Raw genomic sequence first — 24,429 nt, 5'->3', positions numbered from 1 at the left:
TCAATTTTGGCTGGCTCCGGTCGAATATTTCCTTCACCACACATGTGCCCGAGGTACAACACCTCCGCCATCCTCATCTGACATTTTTCTGGTTTGATCGTTCACCCTGCCTGGCTGATCTGAGCTAATACTTGGGCCACATGTTGCAGGTGGTCCTCCCAGGTCTCACTAAAAATAGCTTTATAGTCCAGGTATGCCTGGGCAAACTCCTCACACTCTGCCAGCAATCGGTCTACTGTACGCTGAAAGGTGGCTGGGGTATTCTCCATTCCGAAGGGCATCACAGTAAACTCAAATAGTCCAAATGGAGTGGTGAATGCAGACCGATCCTGTGCTTCCCTGGTAAGGGATATCTGCCAGTACCCCTTACTAAAGTCCACCGTGGACAGATAGCGAGCCGCCCCCAGCCTGTCTAACAGCTCATCTATCCGGAGCATGGGATACACGTCTGTCACTGTCACTTCATTCACTTTCCTATACCCCACGCAGAAGCGTGTACTCCGGTCTTTCTTGGGCACTAACACCACACTGGCCGCCCAGGGATTACTGAATGGTATAATGACCCCCAGTGCCAGCATTCCATCGACCTCTTTTTTGATCATGACAAGCACCTCTGGACTCACTCAATACGTGGGTTGCCGAATAGGCCGAGCCTCCCCGGTGTTGACATCATGGGCCACTACATGAGTGCGCCCAGGCCTGCTGGTGAACTGAGGCCGCTCTACCTCCAATATTCCCTTCATCTGTTGAGTCTGGGCTCCTTTTAACTTCTGGCCTATGGGCACCGCCTCCACCGCTAGGTCCTTTTTGGTCGCTGCGAGAATGTTGGGTAAGGGGTCAGTCTAGGGGTCATCCATAGGTGGGCAGCAGATTGCCACGGCCCCTATTTCCCTGGTGATGTACTCTTTTAACCTATTAATGTGGTAGGTACCCACCCGCTTCCCGGTCCGATCTAGTGCAATACTATAATCTACCTGGCCCTGTCTGTCCACTGCGGTATAGGGCCCTGCCCAAGTTGCCTGTAACTTCTGCTTTCTGGCAGATACTAGCACCATCACTTTCTGTCCAACTTCTAACTCCCTTTTTCAAGCCACCTGGTTGTAATAATGGCGCCGCCGTTCCTGTGCCCCCAAAGTATGGTCATGAGCAAGCTGCATCAACCTCTGCAGTCTATCGCTCATTTGTACCACATATTCCAAGACTGGAGCCTCAGGTTCCTGGAATGATCCTTCCCAGCTTTCCCGGACTAGGTTGAGAGGTCCCCGTACCATTCGAGCATATAATAACTCAAAAGGAGAGAACCCGGTAGAATCCTGCAGTACTTTGCGGCACGCGAATAATAGCTGCTGCAATGACTTCTCCCAGTCTTCCCCCTCCGATTCAGCATATGCCCGCAGCAACTGCTTAAGGGTCCCATTAAATCTCTCGCAAAGACCCTTAGTCTGGGGATGGTAGGGGGTTGTATGGAAGGGGTGGACCCAAAATTTGTCCCATACTGTTTGCAGCAAGTTCCCTTGAATTTGCGTCCCCTGGTCGGTGACTACTTCTTGAGGGATTCCTACATGGCTAAAGATATCTGCTGACCTGTATACCTTTCTAGAAGCCACCGTGCATGATGTTTTTGTGACTTGTCTTTTATGCATGTACCAGCTGGCTTTTACTCCATTGAGGTGTGTTTTTTCCTTACTCTATAACCACACAAGTGTGGGTTCCCCAAGTCGGTCGATGGTAGGAATCTGAAGATACTACTACCCCATGGACTCCAATCAAGATTCCAGTGGAGGCAAGCACCAGAGACGAAGTGAGACTTCGCTTAGACATGAGTTTTTTACTCATAACCCCATTCCCGCCATATTAGTAAAGCCGTGGATATTCCATGTTTGTGACCCATGTGATTTCAAGATGCTTAGACCAGCTGATGCCATGATTCTTCAGGTTTAAGTTTGTCAGCAGAGAATGGTTTGAACTGTAATATATTTACATATTTGTATGTCAGCAAATTTCCCACATGACATGTTACAGACATTTCTCAGACAAATAGAGTGGAAATAACATTGTGAGTCATTACCTCTATCCATGTAGCAGACAAATCCACAGCAGCTGGAAATTTAATTATCTTGGGGATCAAGGCTTAAAATAGACGCAAATTGCACTTTTCTGCTTCAGAAGACATAGTGGAACAAGAAGTAAAACAAATTACTTAATATTTATGAATAATAACAAATGAAAAAGAAATTAAGGGGCTATTTTTGGTGTTAAGGCTAATTTTTTGTCACTGCGAAAAAAATCACTTATTCCAGCAATTTACCATAAAAATATCGCTGATACTGCCAGCTGCCCTGGTGATACTGGCCTTAATCAGTAATTGTTCTTTTACCTCAGGCTTGGGCCACTAATGTGTTAATAAAAGGGTAAAAAACTGGATACAATTTAAAAAAAAATAAAACAATGCTAAAACCTTCTTTATTCAAATGTTTGACAATTGATCGAACAAGCACATGTACTCCGGCTGTAACCCTTTCATGTATTTAACAAAAAAACAGCCATATTGATGGAGAAAACTACTGAATCATCATTTTCATCATCATTATGACTTTTAACCAAACTATATAAAAGCCCAAGTACCTTTGTAATATTTAATAGCCTTCGCTGGTGAAACTTACCAATGGGAGCGTTACTGCTGGCACTAACACTTTTGTGGGTGCCGGTGACCCCTTGCTTGTATTGGGTGGTGCTTAAACAAGCCCTATTGTTGCAATTAGGCCCCTAATGTGGTTATGATGTGACTGCATCCACTGGCTGTGTAGTCATTACATAGCCACATCCTGCTATTATTAAGCCATTGTTTGACTATGTTCTCTCTCTTTGACAGACAAGGGATTTGCATCCCATCCAGGGGGGAGAATAGTGCAATTCTCCTGGCAACAATAAAACACGTTCATTGACAGTAATAGGTCACTGAGCCAGTCCTGGAGAGGATGATTGAAGGGGAAGGGATTCACAGAAACTATAAGATTGACTGCACTGAACAGATCCCGCTACAGCTGTGTACAAACACACAAACTGCAAGAACAGCAACTGCACTTACATAAAGTCTCCCAAGAGAGATAAGCATGCAGAACAGATCAAATATTCACTTTTTCTTAATGGTCCATTAACCCCTTGTACACATTACCAAACTGTGCAATGCAACAATACAGATGGTTCTTGTCTATCAGATGTGCTGTAATGTGCAATGATGTATGAATCATTCTTAGGGATGTGAATAATATGCAAATCAAAGCTACACTCTATCAAGGAACTTTTTCTTACCTATCTATGATGTTTTCTGCAATAAAGTTTTGGGCATAGTCCTGGTTTTTGCATAGTCCTGGTTTTAAAATGTGGGCCCTTATGTACTTGTGTTCAGTGTCGGACTGGGGCATGAAGGGTACACCGGGGAATGCAACACTAGGGGCCCACCAAAGAGGGTGTGGTCAGCCATCATAAAGACGGAACCAGACACTAGAGGGGGAGTGGTCAGTCCACGAAAGACATTAGTGTAGTATATAAAGCATACAGTGTGTGTATAAAGAATACAGTCTTGACCTGCCCCTTAGATTGGGCAGAACAGTCACCAAAAAGCCGGATTGTCCCACTAGACCAGGCTTGGCTAACCTGTGGTATTCCAGGTGTTGTGAAACTACAAGCCCCAGCATGCTTTGCCAATATATAGCAGCCTATTGCTGTAAGGGTATGCTGGGACTTGTAGTTTCACAAGGAGTACCACAGGTTAGCCAAGCCTGCACTAGACTCAGAACATTTGACAGACTGTCCTACCTGTTGTTGTCACTTTTACCACCTGTGGCTGCTGGTTTCTTTAGTTGCGGCTTGTATGGATCCAGGAATGTTGAGGGCACTATTTGGAAAAAATAATGGGTACATTTAGAAATGCCAACCATCCCTGCCATTAAATCAACAGCACCCACATTCAATTATAGACCCAAACCACCTCAGCATTAAAGGTCCCATCACCCCCTCCCTATAGTGTTCTCTGTGCAGCCCCCCCTCACTATAGTTTAGTATAGTCAGCCCCCCTTTAGTTTAGTATAGATAGGCAGCCCCCCTATACCACATGGTAGTGCCCCCAAAACAATGTTATGCCACACAGTACTGCCCCAAAGTTATGCCACATATGCCCCCAATGTTATGCCACACAGTAGTGCCCCAATGTTATGCCACATATGCCCCCAATGTTATGCCACACAGTAGTGCCCCAATGTTATGCCACATATGCCCCCAATGTTATGACACACAGTAGTGCCCCAATGTTATGCCACATAGTGCCCCCATTGTTATGCCACACAGTAGTGCCCCAATGTTATGCCACATAGTGCCCCCATTGTTATGCCACACAGTAGTGCCCTAATGTTATGCCACGCAAGTGTCCCCAGTTCACATTATATGCCTGCAATAGTGGTCCCCAATTCACGTGTGCCATGCAATAGTGCTCTCAATTCACACATATATATATATATATATATATATATATATATATATATATATATATATCTGATAGAACATACTGAAGGAGGTAAAACATATCTCTTCACGCAGGGTTAGCACTAATCTGCTTATCCCTATACGGCACCCTATCTTCCAGACCTAGCGTCCCTCATCATCAGAGGTACGAACACTCGTTACCAGTGGCTGTTTTTGGGTCAGTTTATACCGCTGTGTCACTACGCCATTTGAATTTCACACAGTGATCCAGGAACTATGGACTAAAGGTTTTTTAGCCGACCGGATCCCTACTGTTTGATTCACACCATAAGACTCTGTGCTTGTTATTACTTGCCCTGGACATTGTTTTTGCCATGGAGTTATCATCAGTACATGGTACACATTTCACTGACTTGATTTTGTATCAGAAATAATTGTCTTTTCTGTCCTGTTCCAAATGGTGGATTAACAATTGTAGTCCTTGGCTGACCCTTAGGACAATTAAAAATTAATTCTTTTAAAACTAATAAACATTAATACTTATATCTCTCATTACACTCTTTCAAGATAGGGATTATTAGCTTATGCAGTTAAAGTGTTTCTGTCTAAACATGTTACCATGCAATGATACAGCTGATTCCGTCTCCCAAGCAGAAATAATAGAGATTCTATGCAGGGAACAGAGAAAATGGTGGTGTTGCCCATAGCAACCGATCAGATTGTTGCTTTCATTTTCAGACGTGCACAAAAAGACTGGCAGCTAGAATTTGATTGGTTGCTATGGGCAACACAGCAGTTTTACTGTACAATACTTTTATATTGGGTTATATAAACGTAACCTAAGCACACACTTAAAGCTTGTCCATCGATTACACTAGCACAGCCCCTGCACTCTCCAGCTTCCTTAATTTTTGTGATAAATGAAGCTATTTAGGGCCATTTCAATCAATGATATTCTAATTATGTTTTACTTATGGCATGTTTACATTACAGAAGGAAGCTGTCCATGCTCCAGGGACTCATTATAATGGGGCTGACTGTCAAGCACAATGTCCAATTCACGCACACACGGTATATACATGTATAGCTGCCAGCGTTCCTTCCCTGTAACTGTATAGCAAAAACAAACATCCAAGTTTATCAGAGGTCTGTGTCGTTCAGTAGCGCTGGCTGTTTCTTCCAATTCATTGCTGAGTTCCCTAATTGAGAGAAAGTTGGCCAGGTCCATCTATTAGTAGCTGTACGCATGGTGCTGTCACACTGGGTGGGAGCTAAGCTCACCCATTAAAAATGGCATCTATAAAGTTGTGTACAGAGAGTGGTATAGTGATGGCACAAACAATATAAAAAAGTGATTTTAAGTCTACTCACCCATATGTTGATGCAGCCTCTCTTCTCCTTCTCCCTTCGGCGGCGGCGGGAACATCAGCTGACAGGGGAAGGGGGCAGGTCACATAATTGCAGCTGCGATCGTATTTGAAAGATGACTGGCTGTCACTGACAGCCAGTCATCTGCAGTAGTGGGGACGGCGGAGAGGATTGTGGGCACCCTGGATGACGACAACGGGCCTCCAGGTAAGCTCCGCCCACAACTAAAAGGGGGTGTGGCCGTAAGGTAGCCGGGCCTACCGGTGGTTTTACTGGTAGTCCGCTGGGCCAGTCCGACACTGCTTGTGTTCCTCGTGTACTTAGGGGTCAATTCGAATTAAGGCTTTTGATAGATTAGACATGTCCCTTGTTCAAGTGTGAATTTATGCTTGGTGAAGTTCAGGCATACTGAGTTGTGTGCTGTGGAGTTTGCAAGCAGTTTGCCTGTGACCTGGAGAGATACAGTAGATTCTAGTGCAGTTGCACAGATCTTGATGGAGATCCTTAGAGTGGTAAGGTGGGGTGTGAGGCCAGAGTAGGATGCAGGTAATCTGACTTAAATGCTAGTAAAGTCTTGACAGCATTGTGTGCTTACTCAGAAAGATGCCTGAGGTTGATTTTGATACCATATTTATAGCAGTTACTATGTGACTGCTACTATATACCTCCCAACACTGGCTTGCTACAAATTGGTACAATTGCTACAAATCTGGGCAAAACAGTAGTGCACACACAAAAAGGACGTGTGGCCACGTCACGTTAAGAAGCGATACGTTGCCCCAAAACAGGGGCGGATGTAGAAAACTATTGTACCCGGGGCGATTTAGGGCGGGGAGCGATTTAGGCCCCGTCCGGTAGAGGGAGCGCCAATCCTGCCACGTCCCGGCTGTTGGCGCCATACTGCTCCGTGAGAAACATTCCCCCAACCATCCTGGGACACCTTCAGCCATGTCTCAACATCCCTATATCCTAGCATGAGGCTCGCATCGCCATCATATTTTTCCCGGAATGCTTCATCATAAGCCAACCACACCCCCAGGGTGCAAAGATGTGTACATTTCATGGATAATGTGAAGGTATTTCAACATGTCCATCCTCTCCTGTACATATAATCCATTTATATAGTTTCTTTTATTTGCATACACATGTTCTGTGCTATTTACTAGTACGCATATTTGTGTTTTAATACATGATGATGCTATGACATTCATCACTATCAGTCGGCACTTACACATGCCCTGGTGCAAATGATACGACTAAAATCCACGTATTTCAGTGAAACCCAGAATTGGTCGCATGTGTGCTAGCACACCCATACTGTGAATTGCCTACGTTCATCCACCCCTTCTCTCCCCCGTTCCATCCCTTCAAGTCGTAGGCAGTTGTAAGCAGGTGCTGACTTGTCTGGCGGGCTGGTCCCTTAGTGGGATACCTTGGGCTGGGCCAATATGCTACCATTTTTATTGCTTTAAAATGCTACTAATAGACTGCTGAGCTGAGTCTCGCCCTCATGGCTAAAATTTGCAAGTGAGCCCATGGTCGTAAGTGTCATTTGCGCTCTTACACGAATTGAATGCCATTGCAATCATTGTCATAAAGTCCATTCCTAAGCATGCACAGAGCTATTTCACGCAAGATACGGCACGCAAAGGTACTTACATCCAGAGATGAATCAGGCCCAATGTGTGCAAGCAAACAACTTAATTCAATTGTTCAATAAATTTACTGATAAAACTTGTAAAAATCATACAATGACTGCCCCACAAGGGATATTGCAGCAATCTGAAATATATCACTATTTGTGGTTAAATGAATCATCCCTGTCACGGGCACTAGGAGTCTTTGCCCAAGATATCCCCAGATGTAGTCTTACCAGAGTAGTGTATACACACAGTGGTCCTCTGATAGCAGGGTGACTAGCGGAATAGAAGAATCAGCAGATGGTAAGAGGATGCTAAAGGAAAGTCTATGACTAGCAGCAACTGGTTATGGATTAGACAATATGAACACGAGGATCTTGATGGACGTGAAGATGTGAGGAAAGTCAGTGGTCTGCGTAGAGCAAGTTGTACCACTGCTATAGTGAGAGGAGTTGTCCAGGAATAGATAGGAGGTAGTGAAGTCAGTGGTCTGCGTACAGCAAGTTGTACCACTGCTTGTAGTGATGGGACTGGTTCCAGGTGCAAGTAGGTAACGAGGAAGTCAGTGGTCTGCGTACAGCAAGTTGCACCACTGCTATAGTGAGGAAACTTGTAACTGGTGCCAATAGGAAACTGGGAGTCAGTGTTCTGCGTTCAGCAAGTTGTACCACTGCTATAGGTGAGGATAGGCACTAGTGTAGATGAGTGGAACATAGAAGGTAACACGGAGAGCACAAGGAACTTGATCCCAAATGGTATATACAATACAATAGCAAATGACAAGCGCTGCTTGAGAGATACAAAGTCACTACTGAGATCCAGGTCAAAAGAGGCAAAGTCAATAGTATCTATATCTTCTTAAGATAGAGGACTCCGTAGATGAGCAGGACACAGTCCAAGCAGATATGCAATAAACTAGTAAAGTCAATAGGAGGTAAGCATACCGCGATTCAGTTGAGCAGGCTGTCACGAGAGAAACACAGGGATAGCTGAGCAGCTGAACGCCGACACGAGTAGAGACCACAGGAGAGTGGTAGCGGTAATCCGTGTCTGTGTAGCACACAGGCAGAGAACTTGACACGAGTGGAGCAATGATGATTCTTGCAGAAATCAGCAGGAACTGAAGACACGATGAAACACAGGAGAGTTGAAGCGGTCTGGAAACCGGCAATGCAATAGTCAGGAATCAGCTGGAACTGAAGACACGATGAAACACAGGAGAGTTGAAGCGGTCTGGAAACCGGCAATGCAATAGTCAGGAATCAGCGGGGACTGAAGACACGAGGGGAAACACAGGAACACCTTCAGAGACTCACAGGGAATGAGACTCCAAGATCAGGCAACGAGGTAATGACCACAGGTGCTTTAAATAGGGAGTGTTGCCTGATCAGCCAATTAACTAAAAGCAACAGGTCTGAAGGGTTCATAGAGGCTGCGCATGCGCAGACCATCAGGATGGCGGACGGCCACGGTTCCTAATAACAGAAGAAGAGGCACTCACGGTCCGGTGAGTGACAGTCCCATAGAGTTCTGTTCTTTAGTTAATAACATCAAGTTATTAACTAAAGGGCACCACAGACAGACCGGCCACACTGTTACCATATATGCATTATTAGTCAAAGAGAAGTATGTGTGTGAGCTAAATCTCTTTATTTTGGCTAGAAACTTGTTGCACTAGCTTAACAGCATGATATCTGTTGTTGAATTTTATATCTGCTTTAGGTCATACTTCATACTTGCCAACTCTCATGCAATGTCCGGGATACTCCCAAATTCTGGGTAGGTCTCTCGGTCTACCAGGAGAGTAGGGAATCCTCCCACATCAGCCCACTTCCTAGTGAAGTGAGCAGAAGTAGAGCCGCAATCAGGGCCGGTGCTAGGGTCCTTGGCGCCCTAGGCACATTTCCAAAATCGGCGCCCCCCCCGCCCCGGCACATTTTCAAAATCGGCGCCCACCCCACGTCTTTTCTTACCTTAACTTGCCTCCTCTCTGCTCCTTCTGCTCCCCTCCACTCACTGACACTGTCGGGCCGTGATGATGATGTCACGCCCGACAGTCAGTGAGTGGAGGGGAGGAGACGGAGCAGAGAGGCGGCGGTGGTGATCAATGGCCCTTCCCCCCCTCCCTGTGGATGTATCTGAAGCTGTGCGGCGGCCGTGAAAGGTGTGGTCAGCGGTCGCCGCACAGTTTTAAAGAAATTTTTAATCTGTGGAGCCCCCCAGGCGCCCTCCAGAGCCCGGAAACTGCCTAACCTTGCCTAATGGGAGCGCCGGGCCTGGCCACAATGATGGGATTCTCAGTGAATTGCGTCATTTTTGCCCCACTCTGCTGTAAAATAACGAGTGCGTATCATTATGTGATGGGGCGGGGCCACAAAATATGCAATATAATAAGCCCCTCCCCCTCCACCCATACTCCCTCTAGGAACTCTCTGAGGGGCACTTTAAAATTTTGGCAAGTATCATATATATATATATATATATATATATATGTGTATATATATATATATATATATATATATATATATATATATATATATATATATACAAGTTAACCCGTGCATGATACTCATGCATTCTAGTCAAATCAAGCTACTTAAGGTCTTAAAAAGGTTCTTGTCATGCATTTGGACCTAGCCCAGGCCTCCTCAGGGGAAGAGCGTTAGTTCCCGACACAAGCGCCCTTTTTTATGTGTGTTCATGAGGTAAAATTACCTCACGAAAATGAGTTTGACCCCTCAACTCGTAAATTTAGCCTTTACTACTCCTCCCACGGGGGGAAGGGGGGATGATGGAAGTTAACTGACTTGACTATTCTAATTTTTTTGTCAAATAATGTCAGTATACCAAATTTCAGGTCAACTGGATGAGCCCTTTCTGAGAAAATAGTTTTTTACACACACACACACACACACACACACACACACACACTAATGCACGCCTCTACACATGTGTGTTCATGAGGTAAAATTACCTCACAAAAATGAGTTTGAGCCCTACCAAATTTCAGCCCTTTTTGAATTTTTTTCCCCACACACACTAAGAATTTAGTAGGTCAGTGTATAACTCTGCACAGCAGGTGGCGCTGCAACTAGGTTTTTTTTTTCACGCAAAGACGCCACTAAGCATTTATATATTAGATATACACAGTATATGTGTGTATGTATATGTATATATATCTATCTATATATATATATATATATATATATATATATATATATATATATATATATATATACTGTATATACTCGAGTATAAGCCTACTTTTTCAGTACATTTTTTATGCTGAAAAAGCCCCCCTCGGCTTATACTCGAGTGAGTCCCTGTTCTCCGGTCCCTCAGCTCTTATCTTCCGCAGTGGAAGTTAAGGGCTGAAGAAAATCCCTCCCTCCCTCCCTACCAGGCACAGAGGAGTGTAAACACAGGGGGACACATCCAGAGCTCCTCGTCAATGAGAAAGAGATGCAAGATGTGTGTACTGTCCTAAAGACAGCCTAGTAGGAGACGGGCGCAGTACCTGGGTTGAGCAATTTATCTAGTAATTATTAATGACAAACATATCCTTTCCAATATTTTCCAAATTGTGGCATCTGCTATTCCATGTGAACGCTATATACACTATATATACACAATATATACACCTTACTAATATGGTTGCTGATTTTTTTGGTACATTTGGAGACATTTTGGGAGCATGAGTTTATTAAAAGAAGCAAGTAATTTCCCACCCTAGGCTTATACTCGAGTCAATAATTTTTCCCAGTTTTTTGTGGTAAAATTAGGTGCCTCGGCTTATATTCGGGTCGACTTATACTCGAGTATATACGGTATATATATATATATATATATATATATATACATATATATATATATATATATTGTATCAAAAGGAGGCATTTAGCTGGCAATATGCAGAGAAAGCAGGGAAGTAGAGTAAAACATTGGCACAGTTATGTACCTAGGTGGAGATTAAACCAGGTAAAAACATATGTGTAGTTTAAAATTGGTTTACTTACATGATTTAAAAGCTGCTTCCTTTCAGCAAACAGACAGGGTGGGTCTGATAGTCTAAACAGAGCCAGGGATGGGCGTTTCCTTTTAAAGAGAAGGTGGGTGTGTCACCTGTCCATCAAGCTAGGCCTGTGGGAGGAGTGTCAGGTATAAAACCCTGCTTGTTTCATTGTTCAGGGAGATCAATGCTGGGCTAGCTGGCTGATCTGGACAGAGAGCTGGACTATGTATAGTAAGCGTTGAGGGTCTCCATAATTGCTGTGCAAGTATACGGTGTCATAACATTATTACCATCCTGACAATAAAGAACCATAAAAAGGAAGAAGTTGTACGCGTGTGCTTCTGCAATAGCGGGCACTTGCCACAATATATATATATATGTATATATATATATATATATATATATACATATATATATATATATATATATATATATATTTATTTATAGATATTGCAGTAGTGGGGTTAATTGACCCATCACTTGCAGTATCTCCCAGTTACTGTATGTATAATCCCCACTGATGTGTACATATATATGTGAAATTTCTTCTTTAGTCATTTCAATTTTAGTTACAATGTTATTTTCAGAACAGCAGAGATTGTAAGAGTGAGTCAGCAATCTGAACTCTCTGCAGGAATTCACCTTGTTCTGAGGAAGAGAAGACCCCCACCCCATATAATGTGTCCATGGAGTGAATTACACTGCAATCTGTATTGGGACAGGTGCCCAGGTCAGTGTAACCTTTACACAATTTCAATAAATCAGCACTGCTGATTGGTAGATGTCCTAATGTTTGCCAGAACAATTTAGCAGTTGATTTATCTCCTCAGCTGTCTGGATAATGAATTGCAATTCTCTTGTACATGGAGCTTACAATCACTGGTTGAAACACAAAATATATACTTTTAAAAATGGTCTATTCTACCATCAGTATATATTAAATTGCTTTTGAGCCAAAACTGAAGTTCACAAACGGGATGTTCATTAACAACACCACTATTAGATTGAAAAACACCCATTTGTAACACCTGGACCTGATGCAGACCTGTTCAGGAAAACTGGACCCGTAGAGATTGGAGAGGAGGGGCAATTCAAAGCTACCTTGGATACTAGAAACATCCCAACTTCATCTCTTCAGAATGTCTGAGGAATCAGAAGATTGTCAGAACCTGACAGATGAGGGTAGTTTGGTGCCAGAAGAGGGGAAGTACAAGAGTGTGGCTGACCATTGGTGGTACCACTGCCTGCCAGGAGAGAGCCATTTGGGATGGAGACACAGTGCATCCAATGAGCCTTGCAACTGATGGGAGAGTTAGTACCATAGAGAGACTACAGAGATGGGCACTGCCATTATAGAGGGGCTGAATTCTATGATAAGAGCTGTCAATCTAATTGAGAGAGCTGCCAAAGGCACAGAGGGAATTGCCAATGTCAAAGTGAGAGCTGCCAATTCCAAAGGATGATCTGTCAGTGTCACAAGAGTAATCTGCCAGTGTCAGAGAGTAAGCTGTCATTGCTAGAGAGAAAGCTGCCAGGTCCAGGTGTCCAGAGGAAGTCCATATCTTGTCCAAGTGTTCAGAGGGAGTCATAATTAAATCCATATTTTCACAAGAATTCCAGACCTATTCAAGGTATTCTAGTGTACAGTTGCCCACCATTGCTACTATGTCTACTCTTTGGCCGAGAACCATTGAAAACTTCAGAAGCCTTTGAGGCTTACTTTATGCGCCCGCCAGGATTTCAGAACTGGTCCATGCTCACAGCGGAAGTAACCTTTACATTTTTGTACTGCACCATACACAGGGTTGAATCTTTTCACAGCAGCCCACCTGAATTATAAGTTTGCCCTTGAGCTATATATATTGGGATTACTTATGTCGTCATCATCTCCAAGGGAGAGAGGTTTTTTTTTTCTTGCCCCACATCATTACCCGTCCTAAGGGAGATAACTTTTGCAAGCAATCATCTTTATGCAACAATTGTTAAGTGCTATGTAATACTACCTGCAGCTATATAATTTCTATGATTCAAACCATAGACTCAATGCCATCATTTCCTGAGTTCATAGCTGCTCTCTTATTTGTATTGCAATTACTGTGTACATTTACATAGTATGCCAGGTCTAAATGTGGATACAAACAGTGGTAGGCCTACACCTCAATACAAGTGATTAAATACTAAAAGTGAGGTCTTTATTTGAGATTCATGCTGATATATACCATGTCATTGCTAATTGTTATGCTATATATGTATTCGTACTCATGTTGAAATTTTGTATCAAGTCTTGTTGTAGTTTGGTGTACAACCTTATAGTTTTTTTTAAGACCATAATCTAAGCCACTTTAAGTTATTTGAAAGCTAGCTTCTATTCATCGTTATCCATTTGCTCCCCTTACAGTTTTAAACTCATTAATAGATATGCCACATGCCTTGCATCTTTCTTTTGATGTGTATGTTAGTAATCACCATGTATTTCCCTTTCAGTCAGGAGGGTTTTCCCGAAACAAGCCCTGGCTGACATTGATAAAAGTTACAATCCCAAAAGGCAAGAATCCAACTCGGGAGGAGACACTGCGTCAGTGAGATCTATCCATAGCTATGGAAGAAAAAAGGGTCAAAAAAACCATTTAGTCTCTACAGCCATTATTAAACACCATATATATTATTATTTATATTCTAAGTTAGGCAAAAAACTAAAAACGTACTGAAAACCTCTTGTTTAATCATGTCAGAAATAAAAGGATCTGGCTCATTTGCAATAAAAATCAATAAATATTTATTATAAATATCTCCAACAAATTAAAAAATTAACTCCCAAAAGTAAAGAAATATTAGAAAAAAACCCTTAAATAATTAATAAATAAATAGCATAAGTCAATAGCAGCATGTCAGAAGGAATAACAATCTTGATATGTGCTGTTCATAGCTACAACAACACAGAGCCGTAACTTAGAATTCTAGCGCCTGGGGCGAAAATGACAAATGCCGCCCCCTTAGCCCTCAATTTTAACCAAATGCACCTAAAATATTCCTAAATTGCGCCCCCTTCAGCGTTGCGCACTGGGCGGTCGCCCCTGTCGCACAGCCCTACTTACGGCCCTGCAACAAACCAATCCAGATATAAACAGCTACTAGGGAGCGGTGGCAGTCAAATTTAAAGTGTTTAGGTGTTTTGGGAAGGAGGGGAGTAATTTCAACTTTTATTACTGTCTAATTTTTTTTATACTATTTTGTGCCAGTGGGTCCGGCAACTTGTGATTGTCAGCAATGTCACTGTCGGCAATCACACTGTCGACATTTGGAAATGTCAGCATTTACCTTGTGAGCATTTTCATGTCAGTATAAGTGTCAGTATTTTTTCTGTTTTGATTTTGTACCCAACTAGGGTCTACAGTAAAATAATTTTTTTCCAGGTAGCCACAATTGAGACTAAAACTTCTTGTCATTTGTTACTTGTTTCTTGTAGAAATGAAAGATGGACAGCCTTTGTCCATCAATTTCATTTCCTCACAGAAAAAAATGAAAGCCCAGAGAGACTTGTTTATACAACTGTGAACTTTCCTTGTACTACCATATAAAAGTTTCCCGGAGAGCCCTCTCTTCTCCCACTCTCTGTTTTTGTTTAGGAGAACAATACCGGAAGGAGATTGGCTGAAATGACACAGTTTTGTTATTGTAGCTGCAAAAAGAAATTCTTATTAAAATCTTTATTTTTTTTCTTAAGGCAAGTCCTCAGAATCCAGTTAATGCGTGTAGGTGAAATATTGCTTTTGGACATGGGTGTTTAGATTCTCTCTTCTCACTTACTTGTGTTCTATAAATGTTCTTCCCTTCATTGGCGCAGTGGGAATATATAGCGGGCTGTTTTTCTCCACAAACATGCTATGCCAAGACATCATTTTACATCAGCTTTTTTTTTTGCAAACATTTTATTGGAAAACAATGACATTAAAAAAATTTGCACACTATCTCACGAATGAAATCTGCCCTAACCAAACTATGCCAAAAAATGTATGCATGAGGTCAGGGTTTCTCAAACCCAGTCCTCATGGCTCCCCAACAGTGCAGGTTTTCCGGATCACTTGTGACATAATTAGGACCACCTGTGGATCTGTTACAATGTGTCAGTCAGTAATGAATACACCTGTGCTCCAGCAAGGAGATATGGAAAACCTGCACTGTTAGGGAGCCCTGAGGACTGGGTTTGGGAAACCCTGCATTAGGTAATAGGGCTAGTAGGCTATTAGTGCTTAAGTTCCGAGGCAAGTAAGTCCACAACAGAATTAAAATGCTCCATGACTCTCGTGGGAAAATACTTACAACCCTGCAGATATTGCAAATCTCTTTGCCAAATATTACACTGAGCTCTATAACATTCATAACGATAACACAATATCTCAGCCATCCCAAAACTCTATCTCTGCCATCCTGAGCCTCTTACACCTCCCTTCCTTTGATAACAATAGTCTGATATCTCTTAGTTTTCCCTGCTCTCAACAGGAAGTACAGGAAGTAGAAGCAGTCATTAAAAGCCTTCCAAAGGATACGACCCCTGGTTGGGTTGCAGGGAAGGGCTGGCAACTTTCAGCCCGTGGGGCAAGACTTGACTCAGCAGCCTATTTTAAATGAAAAAAATGCAGGTGGCCCAGTGAGCCAGCACAAGGTAGCCCATTATGGAACCGGCCTGGGGGGGACAAATGCCCCCCTGCCACCCAGCCCAGCCCTCCCCTGTCTGGATGGATATTTTAATGCTTTTTATGCCACCTTCAAGGAGGACCTTGGTCCACTTCTCACTCCCTTATTAAATAGTGTGATAAGCAACGGCTGCTTCCCTGTTGAAATGCTGGAAGGTCAGATCATAATGCTATCAAAGCCGGGAAAATGTAATTCGGATTGCAAAAATTATAGACCCATATCCTTATTTAACACTGATTTGAAGATATTTGCCAAACTGATTGCTACCCGTTTAAATGCATCCCCTTCCTCCTCATTCATCTGGACCAGGTGGGATTTATACCCGGACACCAGGTGTTAGATAATACTAGACACATCCTTAACATGCTAGATTCTGTACAGGACACTCCGGAAGAGCTAGTTCTGCTTTCCCTAGATGCAGAAAAAGCCTTCAATAGGCTATATTGGCTTTATATGCAGGTGGTGCTCATTAAATTTGGATTTAAAGGCGATATTCTTCATGCTATTCTAGCCCTCTACTAGGGACCAATGGCACAAATATTTAGTAACAGCTTTCTCTCTTCTCCTTTCTCTAACTCTAATGATACCAGGCAGATTGCCCTCTCTTGTGCGCCCTGGACAGCAAGTCTTTGGGCCAAACAATTAGGTCTGCATCTGGTTTCCCAGGACTCATTCTACATGCCTCTTCTCATAAATTATGTTTATTTGCAGATGATGTGTTTGTGTTTGGCACCAACCCAGAGACCTCGTTGACAGCCCTTCAGCAAATCTTGGATCAATAGAGAGCCGCCTCTTTTTATAAATTGAACATTATCAAATCTGAAGTTTTACCAGTTGACATTCCCTCACCCTCTCTTGCACATTTACAGTGGAAGTTCCCCTTCGTGTGGGTACTGAAATCCTCGCCTATCTGGGCATTTATATCACTGCCACCACCGCTGATCTTTCTTAAAAATAACTTTGCCCAGCTACTTTTACATCTTATTTCATTGGCCAAGAGCTGGATCAACTTCGAGGTCTCCTGGCTGGGTCATATAGCTACTTTTTACATGAGATTTCTCCCAAAATGAATGTGTCTTTTCCGCACCATACCCTATATTGCCCCTAAGAAGTACATAGACCTTCTTTAAAAGCTGATGAAAACCTATGTATTGAAGCAGAAATGCCCTCTCATGTCATATCAACGTATGACCATTTCTAAACGTAAGGGCGGTCTAACAATTTCCAATCTTGCCCTTTACCAAGAAACCTGCATATCAATCCACCTCAAGGACTGTTTTCTCCCTCCTAACGCTACCAGCATATCCTCTAGTGGATATTGCTGTGGACCCCTAGGAATGCCCATCTGCCATCCAACTACCGGCTCCTCTCCATTTCAGATGCTTTGCAGTTATGGGATTGATTAATCAGCCAACATGAGGAATTGAAGCTCCCTACATGTAACATCTCCCTTCAAGCCCTCTCGCAACTCATCCTGGAGCTCCCATTGTCTGTCTAAATGTATCAATTATACTGACATGCATATTAAACTAGTAAACTGGCTCTACCTCACCCTGCCAGGCTCCATGTTATCTGGCCCTACCAAACGAAATTTAGTTGGCGTCAATGCACTGAAGTTGCTGACATATTTCTCCTACACCACTCTATTTGCTTTGCTTGGAGATATTGAAGTCTTGGTGATACTTGTTCTACTCTGTACTGTCATACCCTTGTATTCTGTCTGTACTGTATATTGTATGGCGCTGCAGACACCTTGTGGCGCCATATAAATAAAGAATAATAATAAATAATAATATTTCATGTCTTTTGGACATGCCCACTCATAAAACCACTTTGGCGGGAGGTGTTTGATCTTAGCCCAATATTTATTTTGGGGTGGGCGTTGTCCTGGATCCGCTTTTGGTGCTACTCCACATTTACCCTACCTCTGTCCCTAAACATAATAGATATTTCCTGGGTAACATCCTGATAGCAATATAAAATACTTCTACTAACATGCAAGGCCATGAAGAAAACTGCACCAACATACATCTCCTCCCTTGTCTCAAAATATCTCCCAACTCGACAACTCCGTTCTGCACAAGATCAGTGTCTCACATCCACTCTCATTACATGCTCCCATTCCCATTTACAGGACTTTTTGAGCTGCACCCATTCTATAGCATTCCCTCACACACATAATAAGACTTTTCTCTGGTCTACAAACCTTCAAGCGTTCTCTGAAAACCCACCTCTTCCGGTAAGCTTATAACATTCCTCAACCACATTCTTAACCTCACTAGGTTACCCTATTACCACCCTTTACACAATTCACACAGGACAACACATGACAACAACCCTCTGATCTCCTGACCAATATTGCTGTGTGACAGGATCATATAGCATACAAATCACTTTTTACCTTTGCACTCTAGCTGGACCGAAATGCAATATGTAGACTTAACCTGATGTATCCAGCTCCCATTACCCCATAGATTATAAGCTTGCGAGCCGGGCCTTCTTACCTCTTTGCCTATATTACCCAGTATTGTTTTATTACTGTGTTTGTTCCCAATTGTAAAGCGCTATGGAATTTGCTGGCACTATATATATTAATGTAGATGATGATAATGATGTCCCACTCTGTCAGCATTCGTTTTGCCTTGACAAAGCTTATAGCAATGAAACACCCGTATACTTGTGTAGGTTTACAATGCAGCTTTGATCCACGAGGGATAGTGAGGATCTTCTTTTGCATCACTTGGGGATCCAGAGACTATTTTGGGTACTGTTATTTATCAAATTTATCATTATCTCTCTAAGCAAGTGAGAATAATCTATAGCTCCCTTATTTGGCTCTACAATTCACGTTCCCTGTTGTCCCAGTCTAATTTTAACTCATTTATCCAATATTAAGCTTGTGTCAACCAATCTAAGACTCACAGTTCCAACTATTTTGTGATTCCGGAGCATAAGTAACAGCTCTTTAATCAGTAAATATCGAGGACCTTATCTTAGTTATAATTGTTTTGACATGTTTACTGAAGCGGAATACATGGTGTGTTATTTTTACATCATTGTACATTCAGACTCTTTAGTGTTGTGCATCACAATGTAATAATTGTCGTCTCTTCGGCTTTTATGACTTAAAACTGCTCTAGGTTTCAGAACCTCCATGTGAATATAAATAATGATAAAAGGATACTTTTACTACTCTATAATTTATAAGTCGACGTTGGGTCTCCATTACTTCCAATGCAGACCTGACCATATGTCCAGTCACCTTAGTCACAATGTATGTAGCTGTTAGACCGCAGGATTTGATACACATTGACTTTTTTCTCCTGACTAAACTTCAATTTTGAGCAACTTTTAAGCCGTCCATAGCTTATATGGCACCCATTCAATTAGGGCTTGGGCAGCTACCACTGGGGCTGTAGAAAAGTCTACCATTAAAGTAAGACATTTAGGAGGATGGAAGTCATAGCACAATCTAAACATGCTGCGAGGTCCAGGTTGCTATATACACATATGTTAACCGGGATCACACATATTACATGTAACATTCGGAGGTCCATGACAAACCATTTGGTTAAAGGACATTGGGACAGTATCTCTCCTCTGACTGATCCGACCATGTCTGGTAGCCTTATGTAAGGTGTGTAGCTAGCAATCTGCAAGGGGATGCCACATAGTTGTTACACAGAGATACTTCACCCCTGACTAAATTTCAATTTAGTACAAGTTTCAGGCAGTCTATTGCATTCATTGGCTTGGATCCGAAACACTATGACATCCATTCAGTTAGGATTAGGGCTGCTACAAAGGGATGGAATTATGATGTCTACAAGAGATATATCAGACCTACTTGTGACTGATGTGCCCAACCCTACTGTCAGCAACCCAAAGCTTTGCTGCTTGTCACTTTTAGTAAGGGCATGAAGGGATATTTCCTAGTTTTCCTCAGACTTAGGCTTGATTATTTACATGCCTCCAAGGGTTTTTATGATTTTTTACCTTCACATGGAACACCGCAACCCTCTACCCTCTCACCCCGGAAATTCTACTCAGCAACTCTCATGATGAATATTGTGTATTTGTCTGTGTGGACACTATTTGACATAAGGGAGCTTCGTTTACAGATTTGCACGCAGTGTAGTTAAGGATATGGGTGGCTAGACATTCATTTGTGTTGTGGGCTTTCTGGCACCATAGAGAGACCATTTTGGTCTCAGAGTTTGAAAGATGAGACTTTCCTGACATCCTTGTCATCCATTTTGGAGGGACTGATTTGATTAACAGCAGATTCATGGAGTTGCTCATTGAAACCAGGCTTGATTTTAGAGGGATCAAGAATAGATGGCCAGCAGTAAGTTATCACACATCTCACTTGCTATTCTGTCCGGGATTACCGATATCATGATATCCCTTGACTACAGCTACCATTTGGCTTGCTCTGCATTCTTTTCTGAGGACATTTGGCCAGTAGTTGCTGCGCATGTGCAAGCCCGGCACTTTCAAACATCTCTTGGATTCACTTTGGCTGAACGTAGGTCAATTCACTATTTAAGGTACCTCCTCCCACCTTCCGTTGTCAGATCTTCAGATCTCACTTCATGTGAGAATGCAGTTCTCTCTGACTCCTGTCATTTTCTATTGGTATCTATTGTATTCATGTTACCTGTTCCACGATCAGGACTTGTAGCTAACCTACAGAACATTGTACATCATTATCGATCCTGCTTCCAGGCTATACTGCCTCTCGGGACCTCAGCACTTCAGTTAACTGCAGTACTCTGCAGCTCATCGCCTCATTCTCTAATTTGGGTTATCTTCCTTTCAACACTGAATGTGGCCTGTTCCGCAGAACACTGCGCATCTGAATTGATCCTGTGCTCTACTACCTACTAGGATCTCCGCACTCCAGTGCTCTGTTGCCTGAACAGGCAAGTGATAATTGAACACTCATTGATTACAGTGGACCAAGTCATTTGTTTAGGCATGATTGGGTTCACCTACAAGGTTAGGGAGTAATACTTGTGCCCAAATTATGAGGAGTCTGCTTAAAATTACAATCTGAATAGGGTCACTGGCCATGTTGTTAGGGCACTTGGGGGTATGCAGGGGAGGGCTGGTAAATTTCAGCCCAGGGGGCAAGACTCGACTCAGCAGCCTATTTTAAAGGAAGCAAAATACAGGTGGCCCAGTGACCCAGCCCAAGGTAGCCTACTAAGGGACCGGCCTGGGTGGCAGATGCCCCTCTGCCCCCCAGCCCAGCCTGCCCCGGGGGTATGGTAATTAAACATACCTTGATTACAGCAGACCAGGCTTGCTTGTTTAGACTAGATGGGGTGCATCTTATGGACGAGGGGATGTGGCATTTAATTAAATAGATCTATTGGGAATTGGGGGGTTTGGCTAGGTCATTTGGTGTCAGGCTGTGTGTTCCTTAAAGTAACACAGTTTTGGCAGTAAAGCATTACGGTCAGTGGCTAATACAAGGAGCGTTTACTGATTAGTCACATGTTACTTCCTCCTTCAATGTACATTTGGCTCTTTCTCCATTTGTGTTGGTGACACCTTGACCTGTTTTTTTGTGGACACGTCATTGTGAGTCTAGAAAGGACGTAATTTCTCTGATGCCAGACTAATTGCTGTCCATTCAGTAAGGGATGATATCCTTGGTTTAGCGAATTCCGGGCCATTTTGACATACACTCGCTTGTTGTAGTATTAATCTGTCTAGCTGCGTTCCCATTTTGCGTTTTCTGCCACTATTTCAATTTTGATTAAAACTGTGACCTCATTTGAAAATGTTATATCAGTGTCCGTGCGTTTATTTCATTATTAGAGTAATAAGTTTAACGTATTAAGAGTTTTATTGTGCAGTGGAAAGAAGCATCAACATTATGCAGTTTATCAATAGATCTGGAACAACTGTCAAATCATTCTGCTCTGTGATGTTTTTGAGGTAGAACTTGGACAGAGTAAGGGATAGGACTAGCAGAGCGAAGTACTACAAGAATAAAAATTAAAACAGCAGAAATTTATACCATTAAATTGATCTTGATTTGGCATACCAGAAGTAATATTACTAGTACTGGTTATTCATCTGCTTTGCTCAGCTGCTAACAAACACTTTTGATCACTGTGAGACTTGCTCTGTCCTGTTGGATTAAGTAATTATCTTTCACAAACTTTAAAAGGGGATTCTGCCCACTTGTAAGTGTGACTGATCACAGACTTTCTGTCTCAGACTGTGTGCACAGCATTTTGCAATTTAGTATTGTACAAAGTGCACAGGTTCAGCACAGCTGTAGAGTATAGCAGCTGAAATTCAAACAATTTATTTTGATCTTGGATTGTGTCCCACAATTAAAATGATTTTAAAAGTGTAAATGGCTAACACAGCTGTTGAACACTGTCAGAACCAATTTATCCTTGTCCTGGAAAATTTCAGAATGATCACTATTTGCTAAATAGTAATTATTCAATATTGCACATATATTGTTGACTGTTTCAGCCTCTTTCGAAATAACGTTTGCTATCTTACTAGTAATATTAAATCAACATGCCAAAACAGCAGGGTCTGGCTGGCAAATTTTAGCCTGGGGGGTAGGCTTGTTCAGCAGCAAACCGTTTAAAGTAGAAAAAATGCAGGTAGCTCAGTAACCCGCCCAAAATCAACAACAGTAGCAATACTTAGTCAAAAGCCAAGGCACTTCATTTACTAGTGAAGACGACCTGCAAGACTTAACTAAAAAAATAGTTAACACATTTTCACCCAAAGATATATAATTCCAATTCTGATGAGCTCAGGCAAGATTCTGATTGGAAGATAGTTATAATGATGATCTTATACTCAGAGTCGCCAGGCACCTCAGAGGTGGGATGGGTGGTAAATTTTACTGTTTGTTTAGTAATTTAGTTTGTTTACTTATCGCTTATCAAACACAGTGCATCCACACAGGAACTGAATCAGAGTTGCAGATCAAGGCAAGGTGTACCAGGTGTTGACTTGTAAAACCCCTGCTCGACAGTAAATGGCTGGAGATGACTTACACACATACCAGGAAGATGAAAAAAAGCCAATTGGCACAATTATTAAACAGACAAGTAACTGAAAGTTCAGTAACTTAATGAACAAAGAGTATGGAAAAAGGTTAAATGACGGTCCTTGAGATTAAGTGGTTGAGGTGAGTGCCTTAAGAAAATAGTACAAATTCAGTGCAAAAGATTAGCTTAATACAGTGGATTCCAAACCTTTTCAGTTCAAGGCACCCTTAGGGTCTCCAAAATTTTTTCAAGGCACCCCTAAGCCAAAATAATTACCAAGTAGTCCCCCGCCTTGCTTACCACTAACCCTGGCCGAGGCACCCCTATGAGATCTCCAAGGCACCCCAGGGAGCCTAGGCACACAGTTTGGGAATCACTGGCTTAATAACAATAGAGTGATAATGACATTCAATAATGGCATTTGGTAGGAACATGCAGTAGCAACAACATTGAGGAAATTGAAGACATAAGCAATGGCAGTACTCACAACAACATAAATCAGTAACAGTAATAACCAAGTGAAACTTTGCAATGATGCTGGCAGCAATACCATGTTAATATTCTCCCTCTTTGCATAAACCACTCAAACTTGAGTGTGGGATTAAAGTAGGCTGCACTTCTAATTAAGCCAACGGGCATACACCCTGATCTGGCTAATTCATCTTTAAGGAGACTTGGATGAAATGGAACATTTCAGAACACAAATAATTGAACTGGGTTTAAACTCATTCTTTGAGTTACAAAGCTATAAGTTAGCAGCATATAGTGTTGATGGTCACCGCAACAACTATTCTTAAGGCAATAAAGAAGAATAACACTGAGTCCCTTTATAATAATAATAACAATGAGGACTATGACTCTCTCTCTCTTCAAGGTGATAATGGGGGTTGTAGTCCAAATAATAGTGTTTCTGACTAATAGAAAACGGTCATATGTCTTTAATATGCTTCTGTTGGGTATGGATAAGTTCAGTCACCAACTAAATACACTTCATGGATGGCATTAATAAGACGCAGCCAACCAATAGACATTTAAATGGTTTAGCAACTTACCTTTTTAGTAAAAGTTTGTGCGCATTGCAGGGCCGGATTTACCACTATGCAACCTAGGCAATTGCCTACGGCCCAGCGGTCCCCAGAGGGCCCTCCCAGGGCCGGCAGGGAGACCATCCTTTAAAAATGGACCGCTACTTATGGGC

The sequence above is a fragment of the Mixophyes fleayi genome, chromosome 6 (assembly GCF_038048845.1).
Source record: "Mixophyes fleayi isolate aMixFle1 chromosome 6, aMixFle1.hap1, whole genome shotgun sequence".
Lineage (NCBI taxonomy): Eukaryota > Metazoa > Chordata > Amphibia > Anura > Limnodynastidae > Mixophyes > Mixophyes fleayi.
This window is presented reverse-complemented; position numbering follows the sequence as displayed.